Raw genomic sequence first — 11,920 nt, forward strand, 5'->3', positions numbered from 1 at the left:
CTTATCCGTTTCTTGATTTCAGCTGTAATGGATGAATTTGACTTGCGCTTTAATTTCAGAGTTTTTATTGGGGCATGATTATCGAGGCATGTTAGAAAAAGGTCGTTAAAAGCGTTCACTCTGTCATCCACTGAGTCCATTAATTCCACAGTTTCCCAGGGCACTTGTGCGATGTCACTGGAGAACTGGTCAGCGGTATAGTTTTTGAAACTGCCGGTTGTGATGTAGGTGGGTGGAGGCTTAGGCACTTTCATGTTGAGGACAACATACCCTAGGTAGTGGTCGCTAATGGTGAGGTCCAGAACACCACTGGTCTTGACTATGTCCTTGTTAGATACCATGACGACATCCAAAAGGCTACGTGACGTCATAGTAACCCTAGTAGGTCTGTCTATCAACTGGCGGGCGTTTACGGAAGCACAGAAAGACCGAAGAGTGTCACCCCTAGGGTTTTTAAATAGCAGATCACAGTTTGCATCCCCAGTCAGTACGATGTCCTTGTTACTGGATAAGGCCTTCACATACACTGGCATAAGCTCATTCTCAAGACAGGAAGGCCTATGTCCGGAGGTCTGTAAACAATGCACAGCAGGATCGAACGCATTTTCTTGTTCTGGATTTGTAGCCAGAGTTGATGCAGACCTGATTCGCCGATGCCAGCCAAGTCCTTGAGGATCCTACCCTTTAAGCCATGTCTGACATAAGCACAGACCCCAGCGCCGGACTTCCCCAAGCAACCTGAATATCTGGTAACCTTCAATCTCGACACTAATGTTGGTAATAGTCGAGTTAAACCATGTCTCCGAGATCGTAAGAACGTCATATTTCTTCTCTAGCACCATTTCGCTTATCTCGTGAAAGTGTTGTCGGTTTTTAAGAGACTCGGTGTTGAGATTGGCTATTGTGAGTTGTTTATTATGATTTACACGCGCTGGTGACTTTGCGCTTATGATCGGCGTTACGCAGTTGGGCTTGATATGGCCACGCGAGACAACGTTCTTTTTCTTGAAACGTCTCCCGGTGCACACTGAAATCCATTCAAACCACATCAGGAATAGCTCAAATATTTCAAAACCCAGTCGAAAACAAGAAAGGTGCTCACGTGAAATAACTGGGTTTTGTTCTATATTAAGGTATTCAGGATTTAATAAACAGTGGTCCATGTGTTTGTAGGATTAGTTTATTGCGAAATCCCGATTATTTTATTTGATTCAAGGATCAGAAAAAGTGAACTGGGAAATATCTCAAAGGTGAGAAACTTGAAACAGTGCTCCATGTTTTTGTTGGGTTAGTTTATTGCGAAATTATTTATATCAGTTGTGTTCAAGAATGTCACACTCAAAGCCAAAGCAGCCGTTCGACACATTAGTTAGCGGACATTTATATTGTTACTTACAAATAAATAATTAAAGACGGTTTTGTTATTTAACACGCGTTCTATTACATTTGCATTGTTGGTTGAACTCATTGCCTAATTTCATGCCGCGCGGGAGCCTGGCACTACCGGATTTTCCCGGACTTTTTAAATTCCGGATTGAAAATGGCTTCCAAAATAGAAGGTAAAACAAAGGTCATTGCGTATAGTTGAAACGATATTAAGAGCCAGATTACTCCAGAAAGTTAAGAGCGAATGCACAGAAAAATCGAGCAAAATCGGCAAATCGTGGCCACAGCTCAAAAACTAACTTACCCTCATTTTCAGTCTTTAAAAAGGTTTTAATGAGTTTATAACACTGCTGACGTTTAAATTTCAAAATGCGGCCGACTTTGGGAATTATTTGAGATTTTCGATTTCAACGGTCAGCGGGCCTAAAATTAGCCGCCGAACTCGGGAAAATAGTCCAGTGACAGAATTGAGCTGACTTTCATAACGAGCGAATATATTGGCAATCTTCCACTTAAATCTCTAAAGCAGATATCTAACAATTTCTGAACGGCACATTTTTTAGATTTAGAGTATAAAATATCGACGAACCAGCAGAATTTTGAAACGTAATTTGCATAATACTTATACCTGGTTTTTTGAAAACCGGGCTACTAAAAAATGTCAGTCTCTCGCACTGATTGTTAATTTGATGGCCCTTGTTACTTGAAAAGTAAAATCTCACCTCAAAAAGAAATTATTGAATACATGAGCTTCCATTTGATAGAATCGTCTGTCTTTAAGGTAACAAAAGTGAAGTTTTCCTCATTAATCTGGAAAATAAGGCATTTTAAGAAGCAAGTTTTAGTGTCCGTGTCACCGATTGCAAAGCCAATTCCCCAGTTCACCCCATTTTTAATTGAAGCTGGTCTCCCAAAAACAATCTAAGCGAACACTGCTCAACAAAACCAAGTTCTAAAACCAGTAGTTCAACTGCTTGCTGACTAGGAACATTATCAACAGAGTAGGTCATTGCTTGCATGCAAACAGCACAAACAAACTGCATAAGAGTGCAAAAACACATCAAACTTTACAACAACCCCACTCCCCTGGAATTTAACCAGGCTACCCCAAATGCATACCAGACGATAGCCCCGTATCTGTGCAACAACATGACACCCAGAGACACAACCCCCCCTTTATTTGAGGGAGACATTGAGCTTTGAAAGACAGGGGTAAGCCCAGGTACAAAAACTCAGCAAATCTGCACTCTAGCACAAAGCCTAGTCTTTACAACAACCCCACCCCCCTGGAATTTAACCAGGCTACCCCAAATGCATACCACATGATAGCCCTGTGTCTGTGCAACAACAGGACACCCAGCTAGACACAACCCCCTCTTTATTTGAGAGAGACATTGAGCTTTGAAAGACAGGGGTAAGCCCAGGTACAAAAACTCAGCAAATCTGCACTCTAGCACAAAGCATAGTCTTTACAACAACTCCACCCCCCTGGAATTTAACAGGCTACCCCAAATGCATACCACATGATAGCCCTGTGTCTGTGCAACAACATGACACCCAGCCAGACACAACCCCCTCTTTATTTGAGGGAGACATTCAACTTTGAAAGACAAGGGTAAGCCCAGGTACAAAAACTCAGCAAATTTGCACTCTAGCACAAAGCATAGTCTTTACAACAACCCCACCCCCCGGAATTTAACCAGGCTACCCCAAATGCATACCACATGATAGCCCCATGACTGATCAACAACATGACACTTAGTTTGACGGAAGCCCCCCCCAATCTGTTGTTGGGGGCAAAAGCCCGTCCCTACGGGCCAGGCTGTTGCCCCCCTCGTGCAAGTTTTGTGGAATTTGCACTGATTTCTGTCAATTCCAGGAAGTTATTTGGAGCCCATGGTTAACAGGTGAGGGTGGTTAGTCCTGAAGAGCGAGATTGTTATTTTTACACTAAAAGTATCAGGGCTTTAAGCAAATTAAGTTTTGAAAGATTGCCTGCAATGTGCTGGACTTGACTTAAGATTTCAGGCAACCCGGTTTTCAAAACTCCAGGTAGACTTATAAATACAACAATTTACCGCTAAAACCAAAATCGAATTTTCTATATGGGGGAATTCTCCAAATCACCCCAAATCACGCTTACTACCCAATGAGATATAGTACTTCAACATTGTCTGAAAGTTAGTCTGGTGTTCTTGCGAACGCTTGTAAAATAGATTGATTATTTTTAGGTTATTTTGCCCCAAACAACCGCTAATTGACCCCAGGGTCAATTGACACGTGCACGTCACCTTAGTTTTATGCATCGATCTGAGCTCGTTAAAAGTGGGAAACTAACAAGATTCTTTTACTATGTACTTGCTTTAATGAAATACACGCAGTCTTCAAAAGGAGAGGCCGTTCAATGGCTAATTTCTGTTCTTGAGATCTTGTAGATTGCAGCATGGCGTCTGCGAGTGGACCTGAGTCTAGGTCTGTTTCCCGGGGTCTGTTTTCCCGTGACTGCGAAATCAGAATAACATCAAGAAATAATTCTCCCTCGAATCTTCCTAAGTGAATCAGCTTTGCAGTGCCTTACCTGAGATAAAAAGTGGGCCGAATAGCAAAACATTTCTAGCGCAATTTGGGTCCTTTGTGGAACGCAGTGTATTGCTGAGCGAAAGGTGAGTAAACAAACGTGGGAAGGTACGTTACCTTTGATTGCGTGACCAGACAGTAAACGATAGTCTCCAGCGAAAAATAGGATTCGCAAAAAATCTTGCTGATGTATATTTAACAGTTTGTTACTGTAAATTTACACCTGGTTTGTCCAGAACTTTAAACAATGCATATCTGTCCAAGAGTATATAAAATGTTTCGAAAGATCCACCCCTAAATAACTGTGGGCTGCTCTTTTTTCCCCATCACCGATGTGCACTTCCTTCACATTGTCTTTTGCATGAGGCTTGTACGCCTTTTTAACTGTTATCGACACTTAAAACTGGCCATTTAAGGCCTGGTTTAAGAACTTGACTAACTTAAAAAACCGTCGCGAACATGGGCTATTATTGTTGGACTTTGGAAGCTTTAAGCCCAAAATGATGGTGTAATCTCGAGAAATTTGCCCGGGTCTAATTATAAGACAGGGAACGGGTACTAAGAAAGGGACGGTCTCATTTAGCAACCCGTGGACAATCTGGGTATGCTTGCCTTCTGTCGCAGGGGCAACCGTTAAGGCCAGGTACGCCGCCCCCAACGGAGAGGATTGCATGGCATCCACGATCTCAGTCGCTTTTTCCACATCATGATCTTCAATTATTATGAATTATAATGCGGGCCTTGATCGTTGCCACCTTACCGGAAGTCTAATCTTCGCACTGTTAGACCATAAGAATCTCTATTATTATTCCATAAATGCACCACTGACTTTTCCTTGCTCAGCTTCCGGTAAAACGATACCCCGAAGAAAAAATAGCTTTACAACGACTCTATCCAGGCCAGAACTCCTGATATCAACAAATATAACCCACCCCCCTAAAGAGAGCAACCTTTCCCCGAACTTTTCTCTTGACGCACCCCATCCCTTCGTTAAGAAAAAGTACGAACTCAGTTCACTGGACAAAACGCCCTTGTGAATATACCAAAGCTATAGCCGTTCATCCGACAAGCAATCTCAGTTTCAACAGGTGTGGCGACGTTTCCAGTTGCTGTAAGATTAATTCGACACCTGCAACAGACACACCTCTCTATTAAGAACAGTTCGTTTGGTCCCAGGAATGCCAAAAATCATACCTTCCCTACCTCTATAATACGGACACCTCTGTAAAGCGGACAATTGGTTCTGTGCCTTTGGTGTCCGTATTAAAGAGGTTTGACTGTATTGGCATTAACAATTTCTTGCTCAGTAGAGATTACAAGATCGTTGGCCAAGGTGGCTATTCCATATTTGTTCCTACAACGTTTTACATAGCTGGCCCAAAATCCGTGTTTTTAGTTGAATTTCGACGACGCGTATCTTACTGATTTCACTCCAGGAGAGTAGAGTGAGCTTAATACCCAACGGCAAGAGCTTTCCACAAACGTCACACGCCTCTCGCCTTTCCTCGCAGGAGGCGTCTTTCACGCGCGCTGGCGTATGTCGCTAGCTCGATACTAATCCTTTCAGGGAAAAGGAACTACTCGTTGCCTAGTTTGAATTTTTTGGATAGCATATTTTCAAATGGTGCTTGCTCTTTGCACAAATTCATGTCCACCGCACGCAGTTGAAAAATACAGAAAATAAAGAGGTCTTTTGTTTTACGTCATCTGTGTCCGCGAACACGAAGTAAAAGCAAAAATATTTTGTACTTTGGTATTAACAGAGCACGGGAAATACTAGTTTCTATACACCTGTACCTTATTAGTCTCTTCAAAACTTTTTATTGGATCAATATTTTCGAGTTCACGCTTTTTAAAAATATTTCAGTCATGTGGTTAAAATCTCTAAACTGGCATTAAAACAAATTCTGACTTTTATCCGGATATGCGCATGATATCATGCAAGAACAATTATTTATGTATACATGTATGTACTATAAGAAAGCCTAACATACCCGCTATGTCACCTTTGGCTTTTTTTTATGTAGGTCGGCCTATTTGTGTTTTTTAAATAATCAGCTTAATGTCTGAATGGCTAAGCTCTTACAGTAACCGCATCTTGGATTATCAGTGAAAGCATGCACGATCTTTTAGTAGTAAAACTTAAAATTACTAGAAGAATCACTGAAAATAATAATAGACAACGTCACAAATACCTTAATACGTTTAGAGGCCATGGAGTTCCACACATAGCTCTGATAGGCATGAACATACATGAGTCTTGTGTTCCTGGAGATACTCTGCAAAGCATTGACCAGTCCTGATGGGCCATGTCTAACCAAACCCTGTAAGAGGTCACTCTCTATACACTTCCCTCTGGGGATCTTTGTCAGAGTTTCTTTGGCATTCTTAGTGTCCTTCCAATGCTGACGAGCTGTTCTTAAGTCATCTGGTTCCCCATCGCGTGGATTTAGAAGGAGATCAATCGCTTCTGACCATTTGCTTAGAAGCAATGCAAGACCTGGAAGTGTTGCATTAAAAACATGTATGGTTACAGTGGTGGAGCCAGGGGAGGCCCCCCCCCCCACCCTTACTTTTGGACCAAACTGCTCCCCCCTTATCTAAAGGTCTGGATCCGGCACTGGGTTAGAAAGTGAAGTAAGCTCCTCCCTCAAAACAGGAGAACTATTGATAGAAATGTGATGGTGAATAATAATACTATTTTAAGCCTGGTGAATAGATGAGGAAGATGTTATTCAGTCGATGACACAGGCAGTTTGGAAGAAAACATCCAAGTACGCCCAACAGGAGTCAAACCTGCAAGTAGGACCTTCTGGTTACTAGTCCCGATGCTCTACCACTGAGCCACAGAAGACTGAGCTAAGGTCACTAAACTAGGTTCGTGTGACAAACATCCTACATACAGCTAGGACTAGAATATCAGTGATTTGTTACAAATAGTTATGGTGAGTCCTGGGACTCATCTTCTAAAAAATCATAAGTCCCTGTTAAAAAAAATGAATCTGAAATTAAAATATGTAACCAAACGGTTACAGTGAAACCTGTATTAAGTGGACACCCTCGGGGAATGCTGTAGTGTCCGCTTAATACAGGGTGTCCGCCTAATATAGGTTTCAATATATAATGTAAAATGAGGTGTCAAATGCCATTCAAATGAACAGTGGAAGCGTTTATAATACTCCCAGAGACTTTGACGGTAGACGTTTGCATTAATTTCTTAATCAAAGTGAACCAATTGATCATAGTACCATAAACATGAATTACAACTCAAATTTGAAGAAATTAGATGAGTGAAACAAGCTCTATACAAACAAAACGAAATAGAAAACAATCATGTACTGTGAAACTAATCAAATAAGTTCGTCAAGTCACGTTTTTTAATGTAAAAATCGAAAAATTTGTGGGTGGCAATTCGAGGCAATCTTTCGCATTTCCGGTGTCTGGCATGTTGGGTGGTAGAATTTAATTACAAGTGTCCGTTTAATACAGGTTGGCAACAATAGAAATGACCATTTCAGGTACTTTTAGGTGTCCGCGTCCGCTTAATAGAGGTGTCCACTTAGTAAAGGTTTCATTTGAGGTAAATAAGGGAAATAAATTTGGGGACTTCGGCTACTGTCCGCTTAATAGAGGGTGTCTGCTTAATACAGTGTCCACTTAATACAGGTTTCACTGTAATCTGAAGACAGACTCAAAAACTCTTTATTTACAGTATACTGAAATTAGAATATAGTCCTTCTATTTTAAAGCACAACAAAGGCTAAGAGAAATATGCATCATTAAACAACAACCATAATTACAGGCCGGATATTTGTACAAATATACATTTTCAGATCAATTGATCAATCTTTACATCCTACGGGATGCATGCCATAAATTGTTTTCTGCCTTTTGGGATTTTCATGCGTTAGGGACGCAAGACGTAGAGGTAACAATATCAGTGGAATATCGCTATGACTGAGCTCTGAGTCAGTGACACAGGCTACTTGAAAGAAAAAAATCCAAGTACCCCCTGTGACCTTCTGGTTTACTAGTCCAGATGCTGTACCAAAAAGCTACAGGAGACTCGTAAGAGCTACTTGTAAGGCCACTAAACTAGGTTCATGTAACAAACACCCTGCTTATGTTCAATGATGGGAATGTGATGGCATCCAGACTAGTAACCAAATGATGGGAATGTGATGGCATCCCGACTAGTAACCAAATGATGGGAATGTGATGGCATCCCGACTAGTAACCAGAAGGTCACAGGTTCGATTCCTAATGGAACAACTCTGTCACTATTTCTACCAAACCGCCTGTGGCATGTGTTACTGACTGAATAACATTGTTCTCAGGAGCACTATTGTGCCACAGTCACTTGGGAACAGATTCAATGCAATGTGGCATGAGGGCACAAACAGAACCCATTTTGAGGGGATTATTTTATAAGTATTACAACTTGTTCTCTCAAGGTCATTTTATTGTTTCAAGGTCATGTGACAGTGTGCAAGTGCACAGGGCAAAGTATCGCTGGTTTCCAAATGAAGTCATGGCAGCCATGTTGGTGGTCATGAACAAACTTAAATCCATTAACTTTTCATGCAAATTATTTGTAAAAAAATAGTTTCATTGACCACCAACAAGACTATCCAGTTGCCACGTGGCTACAAGGTTACAAACAAGGTGACAAACCAACTGAAGAATAAGAAAATATACTCATGCTTCTTCCCCAAATAACTAAGGCTTTTTAGCCTTCTTTCTCACCCAGGGTGGGGAAAGGGGGGGGGGGGGGGTGGTTAATGACATGATAATGTGGGTTAGGGTACAAGGTGCTTGTTGTCTCAAATAGAATTTGCATACATTACAGACATCTCACATATAGGTATCAATGAGGTTGTTCCTTGTGGCTGTGTGAAAGGAAATTTAAAAAAAGCAGAAGAAAAAAACAACAACAAAACATGGTAGTTACCTATTTTATGTGTTGGAACTGACGTGGTTCCAAACCGTTGCAGACCAAAGTAGTTGATAAAACCATTGACCTTTAATGACTCCAAACTCTCCTCAATTGTACTATGATCTCCAGTAACATTGCGAAGTGTGACAATAAACTGATTTCCTGACAGAGAACCAAGTTTTAGAGGCTCTTTACAATATCTAAAGTTCCCAACACACAAATTCCTTAGGGTGCTGTTAAGATTCTGTAACTGTTCAGCCCTGACCCTGTAGACAGAGACCCACTGAGTGGTGATAGCCCTACTATCTTTTGTTCCAGCATAACCAAACATGCCTGGTTTGATCTTCAGGAGTTTGCTCAACAGGTTGATGGCATCCATAGTGTCTTTGTTTCCCTTATAAAGGACAAACCAACAATAATTCTCAAGCTCTGATGGCCACCTTGTGCCTCTTCGATTGCCAGTAGTAGTGTCTTGTTTATGGAAAAGTCTCACCGCATTTTGGCTACCAACATCAACTGTGTCACTGTCTAGAATAGACAAAAGAATTATTATGATAAGTGTTGATTCTAAAACTGTAACTCAAGGAAATATTATCGTTGCTTGCTGTGACTATAGGCTGGAAAAATGTATACATGTATGTTAAATATAAAGATGAATGACTTAATAAAATAAAGTGAACTACAGGAATTCTTTAATGTTAAGACCAAATCAAAGTACGTTATAATCATTGTATACCAGCTGGTGCTTTCAATAAAAATTGACGTAGCCAGCAACTTTGAATAGAGTAACCGACTGTATCAACAACGGGCCATTAGTCCCCTTTTTCTAGGGGGGAGGGGGGGTGTCTGGGGAGTCATGTGCTACCCCAGAAAATTTTGAAATTTCAAAGCCCTACAATGCGATCTTCAGCTTTCCGGGGGCTAAACTGAGGACAAAAGACCGTGTTTTTCATTCAAGAAAATGTAGCTTTGATAATTCAACTTTTGATTTATCAGTCACAATCAATTCCTATAATGTACAAGCAATGAACAAATGATGAAAACTAAATTACATACTTTTGCACATTAACAAATTCTGCGTAAACCTTTAAAGAAACTTCTAAAAAATTGACTAAAATATAGCGTTCAAATGACTACAGCATAACGTAAAAGCAGTGGACTTTCATGAAAGAACATCATAATAGCTCTCTAGGACTACATGTAATACCTGAGCAAAAATTGATTATCATTTTTCTCATCACCAGCAGCATGCAGTTTAAATATACTAACCAATAACAAACTGATTTTTGTTAGGGTATTTCACTAAAATACTAACAAAGGAACCCTGGCTTAATTCTAAACCCTCAGTTTTTTAACGCCCCATAATTTCAATCAAAACCTTCTTCCCTTTCCTTGTCATACACTGTCCCAGATTTTTCAAACCCTCCAGAAATAGGGCTAATTTCTTTTTCCCAGAGAGGTTAAAAAAACTCAGGATTCAACGGGACTAGTTTTCCCCACCATTTTCCTACCCATTTTTTGTACACGATTATGGAAGTTACACATCTGAATATAGAAAAGGTACTTCGATGAATATTATTACGAGGAGAAGGAAAATGAATGGGCATAGAAAACATAATTAGCAGAGCATGAAAAACAGTGTACAATTGAGAAAGGTCAACTTGCTGCACTTTTCAAAAAAACGCATGAACTCTGCATTTCAAAAGCTGCCTTCACAATTTCGTTTTTTGCTGCTCTCAGTCATAATTACGATCACAAGCAATGAACCTTGAAATACAGAAACACACAAAACGGATCGAAATCCACCCATCACAAATCAATTTTGAACCCATTGAAGCAAACTTCTAATTCCTAAGGGGTTCACTTAGATGATTGACAGCAGCGAAGAACACAAAAATCAGCTGGCTTTTGAACTTCAGAATTCACATGTTTTTGGAAAGCGCAGTTAAGTGTAGAAAGGAAAGCTGGGGACATGTTAGTGAAAAGCAACCTTGTCTTCATGGCCTCTCCTAGCTCTGCCGCTCCTTGCTCACTCTGAGAGGGAAAGAGATGACCCTGGGAGGGGGACAAGATTGATCAAAAAGGCTGTTGTAGTTCAATTTTGTCGTTGGTTTAATTTTTTTTCTTTTTTTCAACCTGATTAACATACACCACCATACTCCAAAATAAAGCAAAATAAAATTTTCACCAAGGATAAAATTGAACCATGACAAAGGTTACCTCACTCTTACCAACCTCACCCTCACCCCCATCCCACCCTTCTCTCTGAGGGAAAAAAAAAAAGAAAAAAAATCAGTGAGAAGGAAAGAAAAGAAAATGTATATATTATTGTATATAGATACCTAAAGCTGAGAAGTTTTCCCTGATTGCACGATGAACCAATCTCCTGTGATCTTTGTCATCATCAGGTGATAATGTCACTGACATTTTCTTTTCCTCATCATCGGCAACCGTCTTGATTTTGTCTTTATCCTCTTCGCTCAAAATATCAAGATCAAATTCTTTGCTCTTCTTATTTTGAGGAACCGACCCATCTGTCAAACGCACAAGATTCCCTTTAAGATCTCGCTCGCTCACAATAAAATCAGCGTATCTTTGCTTGAGAACACCATGGAAGCCCGGAAACTGCTGACAAATTCTAGAATTCCAACGTCCTTTTCAGATACACTCACATATTTCAAACTCCCAGGTTTTGTTTTAGCAGAAACCTGACTTGGTTTCTTCTCGTCCCCATCGAAGATTTCCTCTGTTTTGTTAAGTTTATCATTTTGCACGTGTTCACTGACGTGTTGAACAGGCCAAGTCAACCATGCACTTTTTTCGGGATTTAATTTTTCTCTGCTTTCACATTGAGTCTGCTTAGTCTTCAATTCCTCATTCGCACTTTGATTCACTGTACTAGTTGACTCCAGGGATATTCTTGGACGTTTTGATTCAGGTTCAAAATTCACCCCTTGTTCATCCGCCATCTTGAAAGTGCGCCCGCAATCGATCTCACAGTCGATAATCGATAAATAGTCG

General features: G+C 40.5%; 1 pseudogene; it reads right to left on the minus strand.

Moving 5' to 3' along the window:
* Positions 1-11,880, minus strand: part of LOC140948814 (pseudouridylate synthase 7 homolog) — a 96,154-nt pseudogene extending 84,274 nt beyond the window's left edge.
* Positions 11,881-11,920: the final 40 nt, after the last annotated feature.

Source organism: Porites lutea, chromosome 1 (genome assembly GCF_958299795.1).
Source record: "Porites lutea chromosome 1, jaPorLute2.1, whole genome shotgun sequence".
Classification (NCBI taxonomy): domain Eukaryota; kingdom Metazoa; phylum Cnidaria; class Anthozoa; order Scleractinia; family Poritidae; genus Porites; species Porites lutea.